The sequence below is a fragment of the Argiope bruennichi genome, chromosome 2, assembly GCF_947563725.1.
Source record: "Argiope bruennichi chromosome 2, qqArgBrue1.1, whole genome shotgun sequence".
Lineage (NCBI taxonomy): Eukaryota > Metazoa > Arthropoda > Arachnida > Araneae > Araneidae > Argiope > Argiope bruennichi.
This window is the reverse complement of record NC_079152.1, coordinates 144,682,945-144,707,036: the sequence shown is the minus strand read 5'-3', so window position 1 is coordinate 144,707,036 and position 24,092 is coordinate 144,682,945. Positions and strand designations below refer to the sequence as shown.

The 24,092-nt window shown below is 28.6% G+C and overlaps 1 protein-coding gene across 8 annotated transcripts in view; it reads right to left on the bottom strand.

The window, feature by feature from the left end:
* Positions 1-24,092, bottom strand: part of LOC129991030 (semaphorin-1A-like) — a 631,522-nt gene that overhangs the window by 505,725 nt on the left and 101,705 nt on the right. For 7 of the 8 annotated variants that reach the window (XM_056098199.1, XM_056098198.1, XM_056098197.1 and 4 more), the window contains one exon: positions 18,607-18,660. The exons of the other annotated variant lie outside the window; for it this stretch is intronic. The gene's annotated coding sequence lies outside the window, so the exon portion shown is untranslated. The remainder of the gene's footprint in view (positions 1-18,606; positions 18,661-24,092) is intronic. 8 annotated transcript variants of the gene reach the window in all.

Sequence of the window (24,092 nt, the reverse complement as noted above, 5' to 3'; positions counted from 1 at the left end):
ATTGAAATTAAAAACAAATGTGATCAATATTTTTCTTCTCTTGAACCAGTCATTAATATATTTATTCTAATTAATATATTAACTATAAGAGTATCATTATAAATGTATATCGCGTTTTAAATTACTTTGGCTTCAAGAATAGTATGAAAAATATTATTTCAAGGATATTTATATTTAATTAAAAGAGTAGAATAGGAAGAAAGCAAATAATTTCAATCTGCATTCAAATAAAATGAGATAGCTATTCTCTCCAAACTGTATTCGATTAATATTTGTTAAATGGCCAGACATTTCGTCATTATCCATTAAAGACTTTCAGTAGTTTGTGAAGAAGAACGAACTCCATTCAAATTGCATTCTAAATGGTAGACAAGGCCATCGTACGAGAAAAGAAGACAAGGACTTAAGTAGATAAAGTGAGATAGTTGTAAATTCAAGGCATGCGAGAACACCCATGCTTGAAGTAATTGCTTCTTGTTGAAGATGTTCAATAGCAGTCAAGTAGTTGTTGTTGACTATTGACATAAAATGCAAAATTGCTTCGCATGAAGAGTTTTATTTTGGACATGAGGTTTACCTCAGTGTATATGTACACAATTACTTTTATGCTAAGCGAAAAAGATGAATCTTTTTTTCTAATCAATTTGGACATGGTATTTTCAATCTTTTTTTCCAAAAGATGGATGCCTAACTATACTGTGCAATGGAAAAGAAATTTCTCCCCACTTCGGAAACTTATTACATATATAATCATATTAATAAGCTTATAAATCAAATAAATAATGAGGCAGACTATTTCGTGAGTCAATTGTGATTCTACGTTTGATTGTAGGAGGATTTCAAGGTTTATGGAGATGTTTCATCGTTGTTTTAAATTCATATCAGGCTATTTACGATTTTGTAATAAAAAAATGGCAAATTCAAATTCTCAAGGGAAAGAATCCTTCATTAAAAATATTATCTTTCATATATGTTTTAAAATCCGTGCAATGAGCATTATATATACAACATTTCTTAGTAAAAATCAAATATAAATGTGCATGAGTGTATACGTTATTAAAGCATATTGGCTTATTTATTTATTTTTTTTGAGAAATGCACGGATTTTGCAAAAATAAAAATTAACTAAAAATTGCTTATAAAGCTATAGTAAATTTATGGCAATATTTACAATACGAATTAAAGTTTTTAACTTTTAGAAAATAAGCAGCCTTCTTGATATAATTACAAGCTATTGCAAAACAGGGTTAATTAATGTGATAATAATAATTATAAGTATTTTTATTTTTACAAAAATTAAGTTAAGCAATATGTAATGATGAGCATAAAATCATTTTTAATTAAAAAAATTCCCATGTTCAATCTTTAGTGAAAGTATTCAGGAATTTATTGTAAAGTTTCAGCTTTGTCTTCGTGAACGTTTGCATAATAGCTTCGTGATACTTCGTTAAGTTTCTGCTTGGTAGCTGTGTTGGCAACAAAAAAATATCGATGAAAAGATAACTAATGTAAACAAATGACTATTTTTGCTCGTAAGATTATTAATTATTATACTATAATAATCGAGAAATTTTATGTTTAATTTTTGAAACCAAATTTTTATCAGAATCAAACATCTAATGATCTAATGACATCAACTATATATATATATGTAAAATGTTATTTAACATATAAGGTAAAAGCTTCTAAATAAAAATACATTATGAAAACTAATATAGTTAAACTGAACACATTATACCAAATTTGTGCGAAAGCTTCAGAAGAATATACCATACTAAAATTCTTACCCGAATTTAGATGAAAAATATCCAATAAATCCTTCAGCCGAATATATATCCAAAAGGAAAAAAAAATTAATCAACTCCTAGTTACATCAATCCTTTCACAAAATGCACAAAAATAACTTTTTTGCAGATCTGACAACAACTGAACAAACTCGGATGATTTCAAAAACAATTTTTTAGAAGTCCAGCAATGCTGCAGTCGCAGTATCCAGTGGCACGCGGAGAAGGATTATAAATAAATAAAATTATTTTGCCCCATGTTATGAAAGAAATTGCTAACGGAAAACAATGCGGAATTGCTGTGTCATCCGACAGCCCCTGACAGTTCGAATGGAAGGCCTGCTGCTCGATCTTCCGTGGCTTGATTTCTTTGTCGTCAAGTTTTCTATGAAGCAGGCACCAGCGATTAAAGATGACCTAGCGTTTTTAGATAGGATTAGAAGCCACAACAAGCGAAAAAATCTTTTCTATATCTATCTATAAGACCCTTGAAAACAACGTCATTATTTTCCAACCAATGTATTGTTCTTCAATAAGTTTTTCCTGGTTTCTATAGTTTCTCATAGAATTTATTATATTCTTCAGAACTAACCCTTGCAGTGTTTATTGTATGTAAATGACTGTGTAATTTGCAGATAAAAATTATCATTGTATTTCGAACTGCATTATTTTCGAGGAAAGTTCAAATATATCTTTGAATATCAAAATTCTCTGAAGAGATTGAAATTTCTTTACTTTAAGAAGCAAAAATATTACATTTTTGCATTTACAAACGACTTAAATAGTTGAGTTAGTAATAGTTTTCATTTTAATATTTTCACCGCAGAATCAATTAATTTAACACAAAATTTTATTTATGTAATGAAATCCATTCAATCGCTTTTCAAAATTTGAATGGAAACAATTATTTCGTAGAATTAAGAAAGTTCAGTATTACTCATTTCATAAAACTTATTTGAACAAGAATGTTTTATAAAATTTTTCAGAAGTCACGTGTTTGTAACTCTAATAAATTTTAACAGCAATTTATTGTTTAAAAATAACAGACCATTTAAATTATTACGCCTTTCAAAATGATAAACAAATAGAAGTGTTAAACAACTGCACTGTAGAAGCTGACAAGCCAATATTACTACATAATAACAGCCAATTATTAATAACTATTGCATAATAACAGTGCATGACATGATCTTATATTTTGAATATATAATAAATTATCGTTTTCACTGAATAATTTTTTAGAGATCATATTTATGTTCGACGCGATATCGTAATCGATATTTAGTTGTAGTGCATCATAATCTACCAATATTTTGAATGAGGTTGACTACAAATAAGGCGGAACTCAGTATCTACTTTCACACAATATATTTTTAAATCCTTCAGAGCTAATTGAAATAATGTGTAATAAATGTTGAGAGCAATAATTTTTTTATTCAGAGCAATAAATATTTTTAGGATTAACTAAGTTTTTGAAATAAAATCGAAAAAAAAAAAAAAAAATTAAAGTGGTTAACCCATTCTGAAGTACGCAAAGTAAGTAACAAAAATAACTCACAAAATATTGATGTAATTCTTTTTTAGAAATCCATAAACGGAAAGTATATTCAGTAAAGATTGTTTCCAAAACAAGAAACTGAAAAGACTCTTTCATCAACAGAATAATGTGATCTAAATAATAAATGTGGTATTTAGAGTATCCAAATGTTAATATTAAAAAAAATCATTTCTTTAACCGTTAATAGCAATTATTTAAAAACATCGAGAAGGATTACATTTTTTTTATTATCAAATGTTACCTAGAATGCATAATGTCTTGTTTTATTAAGCTAATAAACCGCACTGATATTTGTTTAATAAGATAAAAGAAAGTTAGTGAAAAAAAATCTTCCAATTATTCTTTCTTCATAACTACCCTACATACTACTTAATTAAGCTGCTTAATATAAGCAGGATACTAAACTGCATCATTACATAGTATAATCATATTCATACTCTCCTATTAGAAACATATGAACATAATGCAGAACACTCACCTGAATTCCTCAACTTGCCATTCCACATTTTAGTGCTTTAATCCTACTCAATGACCAACTACGATAACACGAAAGAAGACAATCACAATGAAAATCTTCAGCAGCATGAGTGATAGAAGAGAATACCAGACCGAAAAGCTAATGACCACTCGCAAAACTCCACCAAAAACTAATCTTCCGAGGGCTCCAAACTAATCTTCCAGCGTCCCCATCTCGTGCCAACGATTATTCTCGGCCGTGCTCACACAAAAGGTTAAGAACTATTACTCAATCACCAGGCCGAGACGAGTCATCTGTTAACTAACAGTTAATTCCCAGAGGGGTAGCCTGGGGCATCACTAAGAGTCGGAAGAAATCACCACTCCAGACAACGCCCAATTATTGACTGTGGTCAAAACACTTAAGAACAAAGAGATGGGGGGTACCTCTTTTTCTGCCAAGCTCTGACTACAAAGACGCGTGCAATTATGTTACAATTTTTACATATTTACAGGAAATCAGGCTGTTATATGCGTCGCCGCTAGTCGTAAAAATTGTCAAGATGGAGGGCTGGCCGCACGCGACTGCTTGCTGAAGCATGACGCTGTTATTTGGAAAGAGAAATTTCGGAAACTTATAATTCTAAAAGTCCTGCAAAGAAGAATAGAAGCCGTTTGCGTCAACAGACCTATAAATAATGCATGGGGAGTGACATTTTTTAGGAGTGGTCACAGAATATTTAATCGAGACCCTTTAGTGCTTTTATACGTTTATGTAGACATGGCAGAAAACTCTTTTTCTTCATATAAATGCTTCTAATTAGGATTGCTACTTATATTATAGTTCAAAATTTAAATAACGTAAGTCAAGACTATTTTTCAGTTTAATCAAATTCATTTATGACGGTATTCGGAAGTTGTTTGTCTTAACAGAAAAATATTTTCGTTTTTAAATTCATTATTCATATATTGTTTAGTCAAAGTCATCATCATCACGGACAATTTACTAGAAAATAGAATACAAAGGCACAATCTTTTAAGTCAAATGACAGTGGTTGAGGCTTAAAAAAATTGCAATTATTTTCTACAGCTATACAAAGGTTTTATTTTAGTTTTTTTCTTTTTCTCATTCTGTTTCAGCATGTATAAAAGACTTTATGTTCTAGCTTTCTGAAAAATGTAAGAAATATTAACCACAGAATTTTTTTTAAAAATCTTTAAAGTATTTTTTAAAAAATGGAGTCAATTATTTTGACAGTACAAGAGCGAAAGACAAAAGGGGATAGAAATTATTTTTCTATATCGGACCTTAAACAGTGAATTCTGTATGGCATTTACTTAAATCTCCATTAATATTAATAATGGGAAAGTGAGTATGTGTTGGCGCTCCGTAGGAAGGTTACCGAATTTAGCACAGATATACTTTAGGAGGTAAGGATGTGTATACCCAAAATTTAAAAAAAATGATATTTTTATTCGAATTTTAATTTAAGAATCGGTAAAATCCAAACGTTTTCCTGCCATTAATTTCCGAAAATATAACGCAAGAATGATTTTATGTCATCATAAAATTCAGAATCTTTTTTCTATAATATCAATTCAGTTATTTCAAATTTTTTTTGCCCAATTTTAAAATTTTTTAAATTGCATTTAAGTATATTTTACAAAAAAAAATCACTGATACAATGAAATCCAAATCGTTTTCATTGTTGCAATAAATATTTCATCTTCGATTTCAAATTCATTTCCAATGTGGGTAAAAAAAATCAAGGACTGAAGACTCAAGTTATTTTCCCATTTCTTATTAAACTTCTGTTTAAAGCAGACCTTGAATAAAATTTTTGAACTTTTAAAACATTTTGTGATAATTGTAAATTTTTAACTTCAAACTAATTAATCAAAGAATAGTTAATTTTTAACTTCGGAAGAATTCTTTTTTTTTTCAAATTGCCCATTTTTATACATTTAAAAAATTCGCTCATCTCTTCCTTTACATACATTGGAGGCATAAAAATAGATTATTGCTCCCGGAACATCAATTTTGCTTTCGTACTGTTGTGCACTGAACTTGAATCAATATTTGAATATAGCACAAATCATGAAATATACACTGTAGTATTCACAAAACTTCAATGATCAAAGATTTATTTACTTTCTATTCTAATATTTTAATAAATATTCTTAAATTCAAGGAGTGTGTTAATGGATTAGTAAAATTTAATCACAACCTATTTAAAGATCAAATTTTAAATGAAATAAAAGTAGATAAAGGAGGAGCATACCATATGAACATAATTATGCAAGTTTCTAAAATGGTATGAGTTACTTTATCAAATTTTTCTGGGGAAACCATTAATAGTTATCCGTTAAGATTTATTTGAATTTTTTTAGAAACTAATAAATTCAGGGAACTATCTAGTAGTATAATTTTATCTGAATAATTTGCATTTTATATTATAGTATTAAACTTCTCAAATATAGTACTTTCTAAACCAATTTTTACTAATCATGAATTTTTTTAGAAAAATCAGGTAAAAAAAATATTAGTTTTTATTGTTACGCTTATAGGTAATACTTTTATTAATGCTTCTAAAAAATTATGAATGATTATTTATTTTGCATATTTAAAAGTTGGTAGTTAATGTATTAAAACGCTGATACACCTTTCCTTAATTAAATTTTACTCAAAATAAAATTCTATAACGAAAATTACTTGAAAAAATGATTAAAATAAATTTAAAATAACCTGGCAAGATTTTGTAAGAAAAATTTTAACTAACAAAATACAAGAAACAATTCTAATTTTCCTTCTTTCGGCATTAAAACCTAATTTTAAAGCGCAGTTTTCCCTTCAAACATTTTGAAATCTAAATTTAAAATTAATCCTGTACTTACTTCCACAACCCAAATCTGATGCTTATTTACTTTAGGAAAACTAATCAAAACCATGCAGTAAATATTTCTTAAGTCTAAAAATATCTTTTTTTTAATTCCAGAGAAATTTCGCAATAAATGTTTTGTAGTTCGTTTAAAAATATTCGAAAGGCAATTAATGCATATCTTCAATGTAATTAAATGAGGTTTAGCTGTAAAACTCTTTGGACGGAATTCTGGGAAGAGGGAGAGAGAGAGAGATGACGTAATTACTTTTTCCAGCGGTGGACAGGAAAACCAATAGAATGTTATTTCTTCTTGGAAAGAATGCTTGACTATGCAATGATATAGTAGGTTCTTTTTCAATAATGCCAAAATGCAGCATAAAACCAATTGTCCGCTGCTGCAGTGAATGACAATCCGAAGCCAGACGTTTATATTGAGATCAGCTGTCAATTGTATAGGAATACCACAAGAATGCTGTCCTTTACTTCTAAGGACTATCATTTTTTTCTTTCTCTTCTCATCTCTTCTTTTTTTCTTCTTTTATAGGTTTTTTTCTCCTTTGTATCAGGTCTCTTTATAGACCTGATACAAAGTTATCATTTAGGAGATTTGTCTCGTTAAATTTCAGAATTCGAGTTTAGAAGTTTAGTCAATCTTTGCCAAGGGAAAATAGTTTCAGAAACGGATAAAGCTTCATAAAATATATATATATATGAATAATTTATTTCTTTATTGAGTATGGAAATTAACAGATCGGAAAAACTTTAAAAAGTAATAAGTAAAACCAATAACGATAAAAACGATATGCAAAAACATTTTGATTATATTATGTAAGAATCTTTATTTTTCAAGCTTTAAAATTGCTATACCTACTTCTTGTTTAACTCGAGATTTTTTACTGCAAACAAAATAAAAATAATAAACATATAAACGTATTTCTATTAAAATAAGGATTCATATATATATTAAAAGTTGAGCTACATTTTATGATTTCAGACACGTTATTCGTAACAAGATAAACGTAGCCCAAGAAACTATAATTTCGCGCTCAATAATAGAAACCACTTTAATTTATTATGAATAGCAACATGAAAGAGAGGGGGCAAAATTTTACGTTTTAAAAATCTTCAATCAGTTTGTCACTAAAATTTATCAGCATTGTTAAACTATTATATTAGATGAATGTTTATCAATACATCTTTTATATGCCAATTTCAGGTCTTTTTCCTAATTTAGATGGTTTGAAATATTAATGAAACCATACTTCTAATTTTTCTTATCTCCAAAGCCTAAAATTTCCAAGAAGTGACATTCTTTCACTTATTTTTCGAAGCACATGGTGATAAAAATTTATTAAAGTGCGTAATTTCAGAACCTTGTTATTCCCGATTATAGTTATTATCGTTTTCTCTCAATTATTCTTGGCTGCAGTTTTGATATAATGCTTATAGTGCTTCTACTTACTGTCAACACTTATATTTTTTCCCGGAAATTAATGCGATTAAAAATACCCTTGAAATTTCGAGATTAAAAATATAATTTCGCTTAAATACAGTTTAATTCTTATTTAAAAAAAAAAACAATATTATTGAATGTATTTGAACATTACACAGGAAAAAAAAAAAAACTAAATGTTTTTGAAGTTTTTGTAATCATTGTGATATTTCGATAATAATTCGGATAAAGATTAGATTATAATTCTTTCCCACAAATAGTGCAGACATAGTAGAGCCTTGTGATAGCCACTGTTTACTAAATCAGCAATAATGCCCTTACAAAACAAACCATGAGTGCAATGGATAGTTAGTGACTATACAGAACTAAAATCAAACAGCAAGTATGAAATTATGATTTCAATCCTCAATATATAAATGCTAATTCAGGTAACAGAACAATTTGTCTCTCTATTGTTGTGCAAGTAAGTACTGTCCGAAACTCTACAAATACATCTTACAAACAGCACGCATTAATATTCAAATTGTTTTGCAAAGATGATTTCCCGCAAACAATGAGATTCCATATTCTAGGACTGCTCCAGGAATCTTGAAATATTCCAAATCTCTTATCAACAATACTTTTCCAATTCACCTCCCACTGCCTCCTCTCGCTAGAGATAGTGTCCGTGGCCCACAATAAAGGGATTTAAGCGCTATTAACGCCATTTGGGTCAGTAGAGACAATCAGAGGATGACCGTGTTTAACCAGCCGCAAGATAATGCACCGATCTCCCTCCCAATACGGTTTAACGCCTGATAAAACCGAATCGGGATTAATGGAATCTCTGTCCCTTCCCCAATATGCAGGGAATACTTGGTGCACGCAACAGAATATCTGCCAACCCCACGCGGATGGCTTTCACGCTCGTTTCGATTTAGCCCAGATCAAAGGCATACTCAGGCTTGATGGCCACTGCACAGAGTGAAGTTGGTGGATAGTAGATTGGATTTGGGAGCAGAATAGTACACCAGTACTATTCTGATCCCGAATCAAGTTCATAACATCTGCTGATAAAGACAATGCATAGGAAGTAGATTTAAAACCATGTGCGATGCCTTTCAGATATTTAAATGCGAATGCAAGTTTTGTACATTATATAAGTAGAAAAAGCTATTTAAAATATAATGGATATAGGATATCAAGATATAATTCTATGCCAATGACGATCATACAAACTTATTTCGATTTTCTTTATGGTGAGGATTGAAAGGATATACAAATTCTACATTTCATCTTGATTTATTTAATCAGGGACAAGAGGACTGAAAGAGCTGAGTCTCTGTTTCGGAGGGTTTATTTTTCGAGAATCGTTTCAATGAGATTGTCCATGTGTGCACGCCAGGTGCAAATTAAATTTGTAGGCATCTTTTTCTGTGTATGGTCAGTGGGAATTAGAAGAGGAAATGTCAGCTCAGTTATTGCCATCTGGTAACGACTCAAAATTATAAAGTCAATTTTTAAGAAATAACTTGAAATTTTGAAAAGCGGCATTTATTTTATTAAATTTTACCGGAAAAATATTACCATAAATACTGTCACAGTACATGTATCAGGTTATACTTGTAAGAAGGAAAGAATATACAACAGCATATGTTGTATACCCTTGTATATTCTGTATGTGTATACAGAATGCATACGTAAATTTTCTATAGCAAAATAGAATACTTTTCCCGTAGCTAAATGAAGACCTACTGAGTGTCTTTAACTAAGCATGTTCTAAAAATTACAAAATTGCTTATGACCAAATAAAATAATTAAATAAGTAATCAGTTCCAGAGCATTGTATAGTGTTTAATATAGAGTGAAATACAAAAGAAATAATGTTAGTGAACGTAAATTCTTCTTTAAAAAATCATATTAAATCTAATAATTGTTTTCAACATTCCGATTTTTACTATCCTGCTTTTGAACATGGCCTCAATGAAAAGACTTGTAAAACTATATTTTTTTGTAACACACGAGTAAAACAAATGATAGAATTAAAGAAAAATGTAAAAACTATAAATTTCTAAAATTGTATTTTTCCCTAAATATTTGTTTTTAAAAAACAAACTAATAAAATTATAACGAATTAATACTGCAATTCACCACTTATAATTTCACAAATTTTGTTTTAAACTCTCTAATACACCTTCTTCCTGGCTATTAAATACACTTAAACAATCCTCTTAAGTCTTTTTTTTAAATATGCACTTAAGAGAAAATTTCCCCTTAATTAATTATAATGATCCGCAAAGCAGAAAAGAAACGGCAAATATTTGCTGAAATAAAATCTCTTTTTGAACACAAATTTTTCAGAACGATACAAAATATTGCTGCTGTTTATTTAAAAGCGAAGATAGGAGAAAAAAGTTGGAAGAACAATTACAAAAGCAGAAATTAGTAAGCAGCATTCATATAAAACATCTTGTAGAACAGCGCTGCGCATTTATTTTTACTATTTCACGAAACTGAGAATTGAAATAAATAAAACAAAAATGAGCAAAATGAAAAAAAAAAAAAAAAAAAAGAAAAGAAAAGAAATCCAGCTACTCGCTTATCTTAGTACAGACAACACGAGACAGAAAATGCATTTGAGACAAAGAACAACAAAAATGAATCCAAATCCTATCTGAAAGACAACAGCTACAAAAAAAAGGACCGAATACATAGGTTTGAACTAATTATGTCAACAGTAAAAAAATTACAAAACCCGAGCAAATATAATAATAAAAAGAGCCTAATTAAGACAGCGTAGCGCATGCAATTATGGAGGGAAAATTGTAACGTTATAAACAATAAAAGAGCAAGTTTAATTAAAAAGATGATGGTGAAAATTAAAAGGACGGACCATTTAGGCAGTTTAGGAGGAGAACACTCACTCGGAAACAGATAAAGAAATTTATGAGTTAAAAATTATGATAAAAATGCTGCTGCATTGCTAAACAGTAATAAAAAAAAAAGCAGTGTTCGTTCTAAATGTATGCTCAATAAAATACACCATTCCTTATTACGCGCTCTCATGTATGAAGCTTACAACAATTAATAAGTAAAATGTAATTTATTTGTTAATGGGCATAAAGAAGGCATCTGAAAAGCCGTTTTAAGTTTTTGAAAAATGTCTCCTATGAAATCAATTGGGTAATTAAGACCATTTTTGTGCCCATGTGATTTGAAGAAGGCTTTATTACCACAAGAATTGAATTAATATTACTTCGAAACTTTTATAAAAAATACACACTTTTAAATTTGGATTATTAGCATAAATGTCCCAAATATTGCAGCCAGTTTCGTTCTCAGTCTTCTCTTGAAAATTATTTCGTTATCGTAATGTTATTGGCTTTTCAATTAAGAATATTTAATACGATTTTCATATTTATAGTTCTTCCAATATAATTTATTATCGCCGAAGGAATTAAGTTTGCATGTGATTGCAATTCATTATTATTGATAATAGTAAATGAAAATAAAATAAAATATTAAATAATAGTAAAACAAAAGTGAAATAAATTTTAAATTCTATGCATAAAGGTCGTAGAAAAATCAAAAACTTAAAATCACTTAAATAAAAAAAATTAAAAATTCGAACTCTAATATATAAGATTAGTATCATATAAAAATTTCAATTTCTTTAAAAAAATTGCAAGACAATATAATGTTTGTACAATATTCCTTGCTGAAACAAAAACTTCAGATGGAATTAGGATTTTTGTTTAATCATTGGATATATTAAAAGAAAAGTAATTAATTATTATTACGGACTGAAAATTAAAAGGAATAAAAAATTTATATATGTGTATAAGTAGATTTTTACATCACGAGAAGCAAATAAAAACAATTAAAGACACATATTTTTTATCACATTATTAAATGCAATTGATCATGTCATGATCATAAAAAGACAACATTCACCCTTATCAAATAAAATGCAAAGATAATCATTATTACTAAACAAAAATCCATCATTACTCGGAATTTTCAAGCCGATCCTCATTAAAATTTAAACTCACAATTATGCAGAAACTGCTTGCATTGAAAAATATTTAAATATATGACATAAAAAAATGACTCCTCAATAATAGGTTTACATTAAAGAATTAGTTTATGAGCTTAATTTACTTGTTGAAACCTTCACTTACAAAACAATTAGCTCGCATTTACTTCATTTTCATATTTAATTAAGTTCTAATTCCATAATAAAACTGAAAGTAAGATTTATAGGCAGTTACTTTTAGTTTTATTAATTACAGACTTGAAGTTCCAAATTCAAAGAGATCGGAAAATATGCGTGACCGGAAGGGACGATCACGTGGCGAGTTCCCTTTTCTCCTTCCTACTAATAAAATCACGCACGATATTTTAGAAAATATCTGAAACTTTAATGCACGAACATCCCGTTTCTCTGATCTCGAATTTTAGAATAATCGCAGAATTTTCTGAAGTAGAAAACGGTTTATTCTATTCGTGACGAAATGATAAGGCAAAGGATTTTGAATCAAAACCCATTTAAAGAATTTGTAAGAGAGAATAAGTAATTCGTAGATATAGACTACTAAGACATAGTAGGCACACTTATTTAATATACCTTAATATCTTCATATTCAAATCCTAAATTAAACTTTAAGTGTTAAAATTATCTTGAGATTTAATACTAGACACCTTTGGCGATCAGCTAGTTCGGGAGTGATATTGATGATATTTAATTTCAGCTAAATCGTTTAGGAATAATTTCACATTCATGATTCCATCAAATTGGCAGATACTGAAGCTGTAATTTTAATTGTTTTGCATATATTCTGTTTATTATGCACATGAACCTTTCTAATGGAGACTAGTCCCATAACATCAGTGCGCTATTAGAAACCTAAATTTGTCTTCTAAATCTTGCGGCATTGTAATTTCGCCTTTCTTATACGTAATTAAATATACATATATTAAATAGAATCCTTCTTCTTCAACTTTCAACAATTGAAGAAAATCATGCGATTAAATAGCTGGTGAAACAAAGAAAACGAGTTTTTTGCAATCAATTGTTGGAAATTAAGCAAAAGAAAAAAAATATTGAAAAATTTCCAAAATTTAGGAAACATATGAACGACTACTAAACTAGTGATATTAAAAAGACAGTTTTTAAAATTTTGAAACGGTGTGAAATTAATTTTTGTGCGGTAATATTTTCGGAATTTATTGCGCAGAATTGTACACATTCATCTTAATTTTTTAACTAATGAAATTTTAAAAAAAAAAACTCTCCCAGCAGCACATTTTTAACCTCTAAGATATACAAATCCCATACAGTAGATCAAATGGTTTAGCCTGTAGAGTAGCAACACACATACATTCATCTTTATAATCAATTAAGACGTATGAAATCTTTCATAAATTCTGAAATATACAAGAAAAGTAACCCAAATAAAGAATAAGATAGATTTAAATTATTGCATTTGATTATTCAAAAGATAAAACAGAAAGTGAATGTTTGATAAAAAACGTTTCAAAAAAGAAAAATAATACACTATTCGGAAATAAAGTATGTGAAATGGCAAAGGTATAAAAAACCACTTTCATCACTTTGCAAAATTTTTATGCAGTATTCGAAAATAAAGTATGTGAAATGGCAAAGGTATAAAACCACTTTCATCACTTTGCAAAATTATTATAACATAGGCATATATTTCCCACCAGTTATCTCTTTACTTTGATATAGAGTGCAATTTCAATAATTATTTGAATATAAACTGATAAAAATGGCGAGAAATTTCCGTTAGTTCCGAATTTTAACATGAAATCTTGGCGAATTCTTTTTAAGTTTTATTTGAAGCTAAAAACTTATTTTACTGACTTATTGAAATGAAGACTAACCGCTATGCCATCTTGTCAAATTGTGCATACAAATAAAAAAGTAACAAATTATATAATCAGTAAAAGGCTTTTCGAGGTGCCTGTAAACAGCAAATAATCATTTTAGGGAATACAAAAAAATCGCGGATTTCAGCAGCGCAGATAAAACCTTTTCGAAAAATTATTTAAGATTTAAAAAAAAGTCATGCAAATCTGAAAGCAAAATAATGCTGTTATCTTGATGATACGTAATTCCAAGATTACATATTTGAAAATATAATGGTTATAACACGATTAAATCACCTTTTCTTAATGCAGAAGATTAGTAATTAGCATAACCATTGTTGTATTGCAGAAACTGACATACTTAACGTTGCATCATTTTTTTACAATGAAGGCTCAAGTCATACACTAAAGTCACTTTTATGAGGTTGAGTAAGCAACTGACGTCAGACATTTCGTGACACATTTTGTACAGTTCGTTTTAATACAGCTTATTAAAATAATAAATTAAGCTTCGAAATTAATGAAGTGCAAATAATTTTAATGGATTTTTGAGGTCACAGATTTCATTTTAAATCGGTATTCAAATACTGATATGATAACAATTAAAAAGAAACCCTGTTCGAATATATTCTATATCTTCCGAAAAAATATTCTAGATATTAAATAAAGGAGGAAGCAATTTCTCTTATTTAGTTATCTTGACTATATCAGAATTTGATTCCCCTATCAGTATCACTATTTGATTCCCCTATCACTTGACTATATCAGAATTCCCCTTTGATTTTAAACCTAAAAGATATGTTATATCAAGCAAGGGCTAATGTTACACGGATTTTAAAATATATTTCAAAAGCCATATTTGCGATAATTCCACGAATTTAATTTCTTTAAATTATTTATATGCCATAAGGTAATTACAATTAAAATGAAAAATTTAGAAAAATCTAGATTTTAAAACTTTACTATAATGTAAAACTATTAAACTCACTCCTCAAAACTGAAACAAAGCAATTCAATTTCGAATATTTATGAATTTTTATTTAATTTTGTAATTCGATGATGATAAAATACTAATGAAATTTAAGCAAAATATAGTCCACAAGATTTTGAGAAGAATTTTTCATTAAATAAAAGAATAATTAGTTACAGAGTTTTCTCTCAGAACATCCTCTTCTTGATCTCAGCTATCCTCTTTAACAATTTTTTTTTTTATATGTTATGTCTCGCGTATAAAACATTTAACAAAAAAAAGCAATTAAATTGCAATCTAGACTTATTCTGAAGTGAAAAAAAAGTCATCATTTAAAAAATAAACAAACAGCATATTATTCCAACAGACATAGGTTCCTTATCCACACTACGAGGTAAAGGACCGAACAACCTTTCACATTACCTGTTAAATAAAACGACAGTAAAAGCATAGTATACATCACACTCCTCGTTTCTCACGGTCTCAGTCATCAACAACTTAAAGACCACATGTGAAAAAGTTACATGGAAACGAAACAGAACAAAAAGTGTCCATTAACCAACTACTTAACAGTACTCCAATAAGAGGAGTGAAAAATCAACTGAATCATTCACCTCGTAGACAACCAGTGAAGCATAGACACAGTCATTATCAAGAATCTCTAGTCAGGTCTATGAGCCATGAAAAAGATGAAAAAATAAAATAATAATGAATGAATGAATGAAAAAAAAAATCCTATGATAGGTAAAAAAGGTTTTGTTAGTTTTAACGTTCCTTCTAGTATTTTATTCATTGTTTTTTTAACGCATTAGCGTTGCCACACCTAGAGTGGAAGAACAAAGAAATCGTCATTTACAGGAAGAATTTCCTGGCATAAAAAAAAGAAAGAAAACAGAATCAGAGCGTGCGTTGTCTGCAAATTTAAACAGTAATTCACCTGCGCAAACCGTTTAGCATACAGATGGTAATGTAATTTGAAGAAACTCGATACTTTTTGTTTGTTAGAGCAATAACCCCAAATTTAAAAATGTATGCACCTTTTTCTTTGGAGAGTATTTTAAAAAGTTATTGTGATCCTGATATTGTGATCGTGATATGATTTTGGAAAATAACCTATTCAGTAGTCAACTATAACGCTCACTGATTTGGTTTTGCTTGCTTTTATAAGTTAACTATGCACATTATTCCTTTAAAAATAACCCCAAGTCTTTCATTCTTTTCTAAAATGAGCACTAGAACTGGGTTATTTTTTCACAATTACAAACTGCATATATATTTATTTCTACAGAATATTTAAATAAGGTTTATATTTTCATTCATTTTATATGCAAAAGCCAGTATATTATTTATCTGTATTTAATTATATATTAATATTATTCATAATTCAGAAAATATCGGTTTCATTTTTTTGGATAGAGCTGATTTGAGAAGAATGCGGGAAACTTTTCTTTTAGGCCTTGCTTATTTCCAGGAGCAAGTAACAGAGAATTATTTTCAAACTATGAATTCCGATTAAAAATTAAAACAATGTTATTGAAACTCTTCTGAAATATTCTTTAATATTATTAAACAAAATCATAAAGAAAAATCATTCAAATTCAAATACATTTCGAAATTCTTTTTTCAAAAACATATTTAAGTATTTTTAATCAGACATTAATTAATATGTTACGGGATTATTTTATTTTGCAGCTCATAGATGTAAATTCTAGAGGGATAAGACGATAAAGTTTTGGTTTGCAGATAAATCCATGGAAATTTTTATGAAAAAAAAAGTAAGTGAAGTAAGAAACCAATTAAAAAAAATTATTCATCTGCCTGATATTAAAAAGAAGTATATAAGAATTATGAATTTAAAAAAACAACCTTTGACAGCTGGTGATAAAAAAAAAAGTCTCTTTCTGAAACTAAACTACGTATTTAAAATGGCACTTGAATCCTGATCTATATCGTATAAAAATCGAGACTTAAAATTTATGGACAAGAGAATTATGACAGGCAAAGGTCATAAACTGTGTTGTTTATAGAAAATGACTTTTCAAATAAATGTCAGATATATCCAGAGAAATATATTTCTGTGTATTCATGGCATTGAAACACATTATTTATTGAATGGTTGTGTAAACACAGATTGTCACTTCATGCTTAGTTAGTAAAATCAAAAGTGGATAGCATCTGAAGTTAGAGCAGCCACAAAACCACACTATAAACGAAGGAAAAAAATAACTGATTGTGCATTTTCGGCTATAATAAAAGATGAATTGCACAGTAAATGATATATATATTTCAACACGTAAAATGTTATATTTCATGTCGTAACATATATTATTGTGCCCCCCTGTAAAAAGAGGTTGTGCTAGCGAGTGTGATGCGTGAGTAGCTAAAACGTACTCTTGGCCCTAGTTGGCGCTACTAAAACAAAAGACGCTCCCTTGGCTTAAAGTCGCTGGCTTCGTCAGCGAGCTTGTCCATGGCAAGTGCCATTACAAACAACAACATATATTACTGTTGAGACAAATATTAATAAGTTACAAATGTAGAACATAAGGCTCAATTTATGCTCTTTGGGGTTAAATATGAATCAAGCCAAGTTAGACGGGACAGTCCCATTTTACATTTCTTGTCCAGAAAAAAAAATTGATAATCTGAATTTCTTATCAAAAAATTCACATTTATCAAAAATTTCAATAAAATGTTGCGAATAAAGCCGAATTTTGCTACTAGCTAAATAATTCCCACGAAAAATGGATTTAAGGCTGAAAACATCGTTTCACAAAACTTTCCATTTTGTATTACTAGAAAAATACTGTCAAATTTTTACTAAATAATGACAGTTTGGTTTGAAAATCCCCTTGAATATTGATCACTTATATTATCCGTAAAAGTTTGATAGTGCCATTACCTAGGCAAATGACATGGAATACGGTAGTGTAGCAAGGTAAGTGGTATCATGGGCATAATATGTTTTTTTTCTGCTCCAAGTCGTTACTTATGATTTAGTGTTGACGACGCCAAAAGCATGATTGTATTATCTTTTCGCTCCCTTCTCATATTTGCCTTTAAAAAAATGACATTGATACACTAAGTCTATGTGTCTAAGATGCTTCCTAAGACTGACTCAAAGGACATGGATATTCCTTCTAAGCTGTCATATTAGATTAGAATTTTTTCGCTGCGTTTCCACTCTCCTGTTCTTTCCAGAATATTTGGCTGCAAAACTGGGAAGTAATTGACAATCGCTTTTCTTTGTGTTGACCTCCCTCCCCACCCAAAATAGTGTTTGTGAAATTTATGTTGACCACTAACTACAAAGATACTAAGACACTAACTACAAAGCTGCTACATTAATATCGATAATGGTCAAAAGCTCATAAATTGTGTCTGTCTTAATCCATTCCTCAATATCTAAGAAGAGTCCAAGTTAAGATTCAAAAGCAAACCTTTTTAACATATATAGTTAATTTTAGTAAACACAGAAATCTTTAAACGTACCAAACGGGAACTAAATACGCATCAGAGATAAGAAAATGAAAGATATAATATATATGAATTTTTTTCTATAAAAATAAAATAAACCATTGCTGAAAAACAGCAAAATCGAAATATTAAAGAATGAGTTAAACAACAAAACTTACACTAGGACCGAAGATAACAGCATGAAAGAAAAATGGTCGAGTAGAATTTTATTCCTAAAAAAATAAAAGAATAAAAAATATAAACAAAAAATATAAAAAAATATAAAAGAATAAGTCCAAAGTTTGAAGAAACAAAAATAATCAGAAAAAACAAAATAAAATAAATCTGGAAAAGAAACGAGCGATTATAATATCTGAAACGAGACTCGTAAAGAGGGGGAAAAACAAAAAGAATACAAAGACGGTTTGGTCTTTTTTTCTACGTCTGATGATAACGTCAGAGACGGAAGCAAATACTGAGATAAGTGGTTTATGTTTAGGTTTCACTTTCAGTTCAAATCATGTGTGAAAAATACACGAACCGTTTCCGAGCTTTAATTGCAACTAATTATGGGAAAAACATGCTACAAGTAATCATCCAGTTTCTGTTAATTTACGTTATCTAAGGATTTGTTAAAAGGGGGCAAATCTCTATTGAGAAACAAAGCAGAATAATTCATTCATCCACAGTGTATATCATATATTGTATTCATTCATTGTTTCTACATTATATGTAATAGTTAAACTCAAGGCTGATTTTTTTGTTGTTGTTTTTAGCACTGAGCAAATCGCTAAATATATCAACATTTCAATTGTCCTTAGAAATATAATAATATATTAGAATTGTCCATATTGTTGAATATTGTCCATATTGTCCATATTGTTGAATATATTACAACAATTCCAATTGCATTTTCTACCAATTATATTTCCAAGCAAAATAAATTTGTTATCTATTGTAAATATAGCTGGCAAAAACATTATGTCATATCACAGAGCAGGTAAAGTACATATTTCGATTATATAATAAACGCGATGTCATATATAATGTGGATTAACTATCAATTTTATCATAACGCCAAAAGAGCAAGTTTATAGAAATCAAGTCTCATAAGATGAATGATTTTTCGTCTCGTAATAGATGTAATTTCCTTTTCTGAAATTATTACATTAATTATTTTGCATTGTTTTAATCGGTAAATAATGTGACTTAATTTGTTTATTAAAAGATTTAATGAAAAAAAAATCTAGTAAAACGGGATACAGCAATGGAGAATTAACCACCATTTATTATTATTTCATTAATGGTAAGTGCACAAAAACATGTGTAATTTACTGAGGAAAATTCAACTAGCTGCAATTTTTTATATAATAGATTATGTTTAATGTAATAATAATTTTGAAAATATGTTTCATTAGATTTTTTTCAGTATATTTTTTGATAATAATATATTTGGAGTTAATTTCCTATTGTATAATTGCATTCAATCTTCCATAGCATTAATATCAATGTAGTGAATATTATAAAATAAAATTAAGAAGTTTATAATTCGCGTATTTTGAAGCTATCATTTGATACTTTGTAAAACGTTATTAAAAACTCTAAGCGTCTGTGCATATAAGAGCTTATTTTATTAATGCTTTAATAATTAATTTTTTGTACACTTGTATTAAATGAACATAATTTTTTATTACTGTCGCCAAAATATTTTTCTAAAGGTTTCAAAGTAAAGCAAACATTATTATTGTCGGCGATCATCAGAATCTTTACAAAAAAAATTTAGTATTACCTTTGCGAGAAACAAAAATAAAAGATTCTAATTCAATTCCATTTTTTTTCCATGAGAGTGTATTTACCAAAATATTTTTCTAAAAGCATCAACACAAAAATGTATCGTCAGTAATCATTATAACCTTTTAAACAAAACATAGGGTTAAAAAAAATGTAACATATCCGACACACAATAATATAAAAATACAATTTATTTCAAAAATTTTCGTAAGCATATACCACATGTACTTAATCAGTTGAAAGAATTAACACGCATTTATCAGTTGAAAGAATGAAAAGCATTTTGTATCGTAAAAGACAATATTCTGTTTTAATACGGGTTTTTAATTATATTCAGACGAAATCAATAATTTGCCAAACAATAAAAACTATCAATTACATAATTCATCTCTAAAGCTGCAGAAAAAAAATACATGCAATAAACTTCAATTTACATCCGTAAAGCATCAAAAGAAAAAGGCAAATGTCAAGATCAGGACACTTTAGAACAATTGAAATAATTTAGAGCCACAAAAGATCGTCCAATTCAATTTTTCAATTTTCTTCCATTATTTTATTTATAAAGGTCTCTTTTATGTCAATATCTCATATATTATAGTTTTTATCAAATAAAACTGAATGAAAGACGTGCATTGGTGGTTTTTCTTTGACACAATATCTACACTGTGCGATTCCGACAATAAAGGCGCCAATTTATAGCAGAAGTCGCAGCAGGTTTTAAAGATTGGATTACTTTAAGCTTTTATGACGTCAAAGTTTACTGCGGGTCAATTGTTTTGGACTTGCATGCTTAGGGGGGAAAAAAGAATCGTAGCATTAATATATGAACTTTTTAAAAATTCAGAAAGAGAATATCTATAATGAATCGAGGTATTTATGAGTTGGCTTCTTAAGAATAGGTTTTTTACGGAGAACAAAGTATTGTTGGAGGGAAAAATACTTAAGATTAAAAAATAATTTTATAAAAAAAAAGAAAGAGGGCAAAATCTTCTAGCATTTTTTTTTTTTTTGAAAAAAAGGGGGGAACGACATTTTCCTAAAAAAATTCTTAATTAACTAATACGTTTCCTGAAACGATAGAATAATATTTCATTCACGAACGTTGCCTTAAATTTTCATAAAAATGCTAGAAGAAATGCTTTGAAGAATCAAATCGTCCTAAGGGGAGGATTATTATTAGCTAATCACTTTATTGTAGGTTCTAGCATGTCATCAATAACGATTTTACTCAAATAGATAATGCACAAGGAGAAATATCATCTATGAATAGTTTACCGTTAAAATAAAAAAAATAAAAAATAATAAAAAAAGGATAAAATATTACGAGACCTAAATTAAATCCAGTGCTTTAATAATTACCGTTCATTAGTAATTATTACATTAATTAGTGCCATAAAGAATTTGTGCATTTTTAATATCTAAGAAGAAATATTTATAGAATCTTATTCTCATTTTGATACAGAAAAAAATATTAAATGATAAGAATTCAGTGAATTCTGTTTAATTAACTTGAAAGATACTCATTTTAATTTTGCAAATACATTTTAAGTCATCAGAAATCTTTATTATGCTTTTAATTAATCCTGCATATTTCGAAGTAATATACATGTTCTGTTTACCATGATATGCAAAATTTATACAGATAATTTTGGCTCGCGCTTTTAGGACACATTTTAATATAAAATATTAATTAGGAGCAGATTCTATGAACACAATTAATGCGAAATGTAAATTCGGAATTCAATATGCATTAAGATGGAAATAGAGCATGAAGATCCTAAGACAGCATAAGAATACGAATATACAGCATACGATCAGGAAGCATAAGAATACGAAGTTAGTTGCTTGATATACGTAAATATGGTATTAAATGAATTCATTTTGATTCGTAAATTAAAGCATCATTTTAGAAATATACATTGTAATTGTAGAATAAGCCTTGTAATTTTGAGTTATGAACATCTGATCCAGTGGTACACTTTGTAAACTTCCACACCAGGCAAGTAATATGAGTCGCATACAGAGACCGCTCTTTGGAATTCGTCAAATCAAAAGCTTCTGTTTTGAATTTATAATCTCTAATCATTAAAGAAGAAATTAAATCACTAAAAAAGTAAAATTTTCTAGCAACATAGGAAATATGAAAATATTTCAATACATCTTTAAACAGATATTATTTTAAACAAACAAAGAATATTAATTATTTTTTAATGAAAAACTTCAACGAATCCCAAATCAAAAGATTACAAGCATCATTTGCTAACAATTTGATTTCCATTTTTGGTAACGACAGTTGACGTTTTTATCCTTTAATAATTACCATCATCAAAGGAAATCGCATATCATGGAATAAATGTTTACTCTTAAATTTTCAGGAAAATAAACTAAATTCTGTCGAAATCGTTTGGAATAAATAACTTAAACCACTTTTTATAGAAATCGGTATTTCCTTAAAAGAGAGATTCATAGCAAAGAACGTCTTATCAAGATCAGAAGGAAAATTTTTCCCGTTTGATGTAAGGCATATAAGAGAAATAAAAAGGAGAGAAACAAGCACAGAAAAATCTTTCTGGAAACTTATAATGAAGCAGAAAGAGGAATTCCTTCAGTAGAAAGATCACATAATTCATTAGAGACGTTTCTTTCATTTTGTCCATGCCGTATTGCAACACGTACTGATTTGTACATCGGAATCGGTTTGATTTCTTTCTTTTTTTTTACATAAATTACCAAATGTGGATAATTACTGGTTATTCAAAAGTTTCAGCAATTATGATAGTTGCGAAAGAATCGCATTCCAATGTAAAGATTCATTTAGTTCTTTCCGTTTCGGAGAAACATTTTATATCGAAATTTAATCATAACAGTATTTGACTTTTTAATGTTTTTGTTTTAATTTTAAAACTAATAGAAAAATTTTGACAAGAAAAAAAGAAAAAATATATAAAATAAAGTAATATGTCTTATTGAAGCAAATATTGTCGTTAAAAAAAATTAGTAAGAAATATATTGTCACGAAGATGTAAAGAACCACGTCATTAGTTTAAACAACCAATTAGATTTATTAGAACGAAGCAACTCAACAAGAGCACGAGACTGAGAACTTACCCATCACTGATGGGACTCAGCTTTTACACATGTATAGAAAGTTCGAGAACAATCCAGTTTGAATATTTAAGAAAGATCCAGAACCTTCCAGATCTTATATAAAGAATAAATAATATTTTAAATAAAAGAATTCTAATGTTTGGATAAAACATCGAGGATGGGATTCAAACCATGAACCAACCAATCAGAAATGAGATGTTCTTCTAACTGAGCTACGGCGATTGCTAGCTATTCTTTGTGCAGCAAGATATATATAGCTTGCAAGACTTTAAACCTTCCGACGTCTTGTTTCCAAGTAAGGACAAAACCTTAATCAACATCCCATGAATACCAGAAGTGGACTGGTGACACTTGAGGGCATATTTACCATCCCCAGGTCTATATACACGATGGATCTTCATAATGTAATCGCATATAGAATTTCGAAATCTTTTGACTTAAAGATTAGATAGTACCACCTCTAAGGTGGATAGATATTTTATTTTTTTTAAGTATATAAACTTCAACAATTTTTAAAAAACATACATTTGTTGAATAAAATTTATACCAAAAAAACTATATCACTTTGATTGGCAACTTCATTAAGTTTCGTAATCAAAGACCTATTCTCTTTGAATATAATCCTCGTTATTAAGAAGTTTCATGAATTAAGACCACTGCAGTTATTCTCATTAAAAGAAGTTTGTACCAAATAATTTTTTTTTACCCGTATATTTATCAAAGTGATTTTCATAAAGCGCCACTAAATCGGACCCCTAACAAAAAG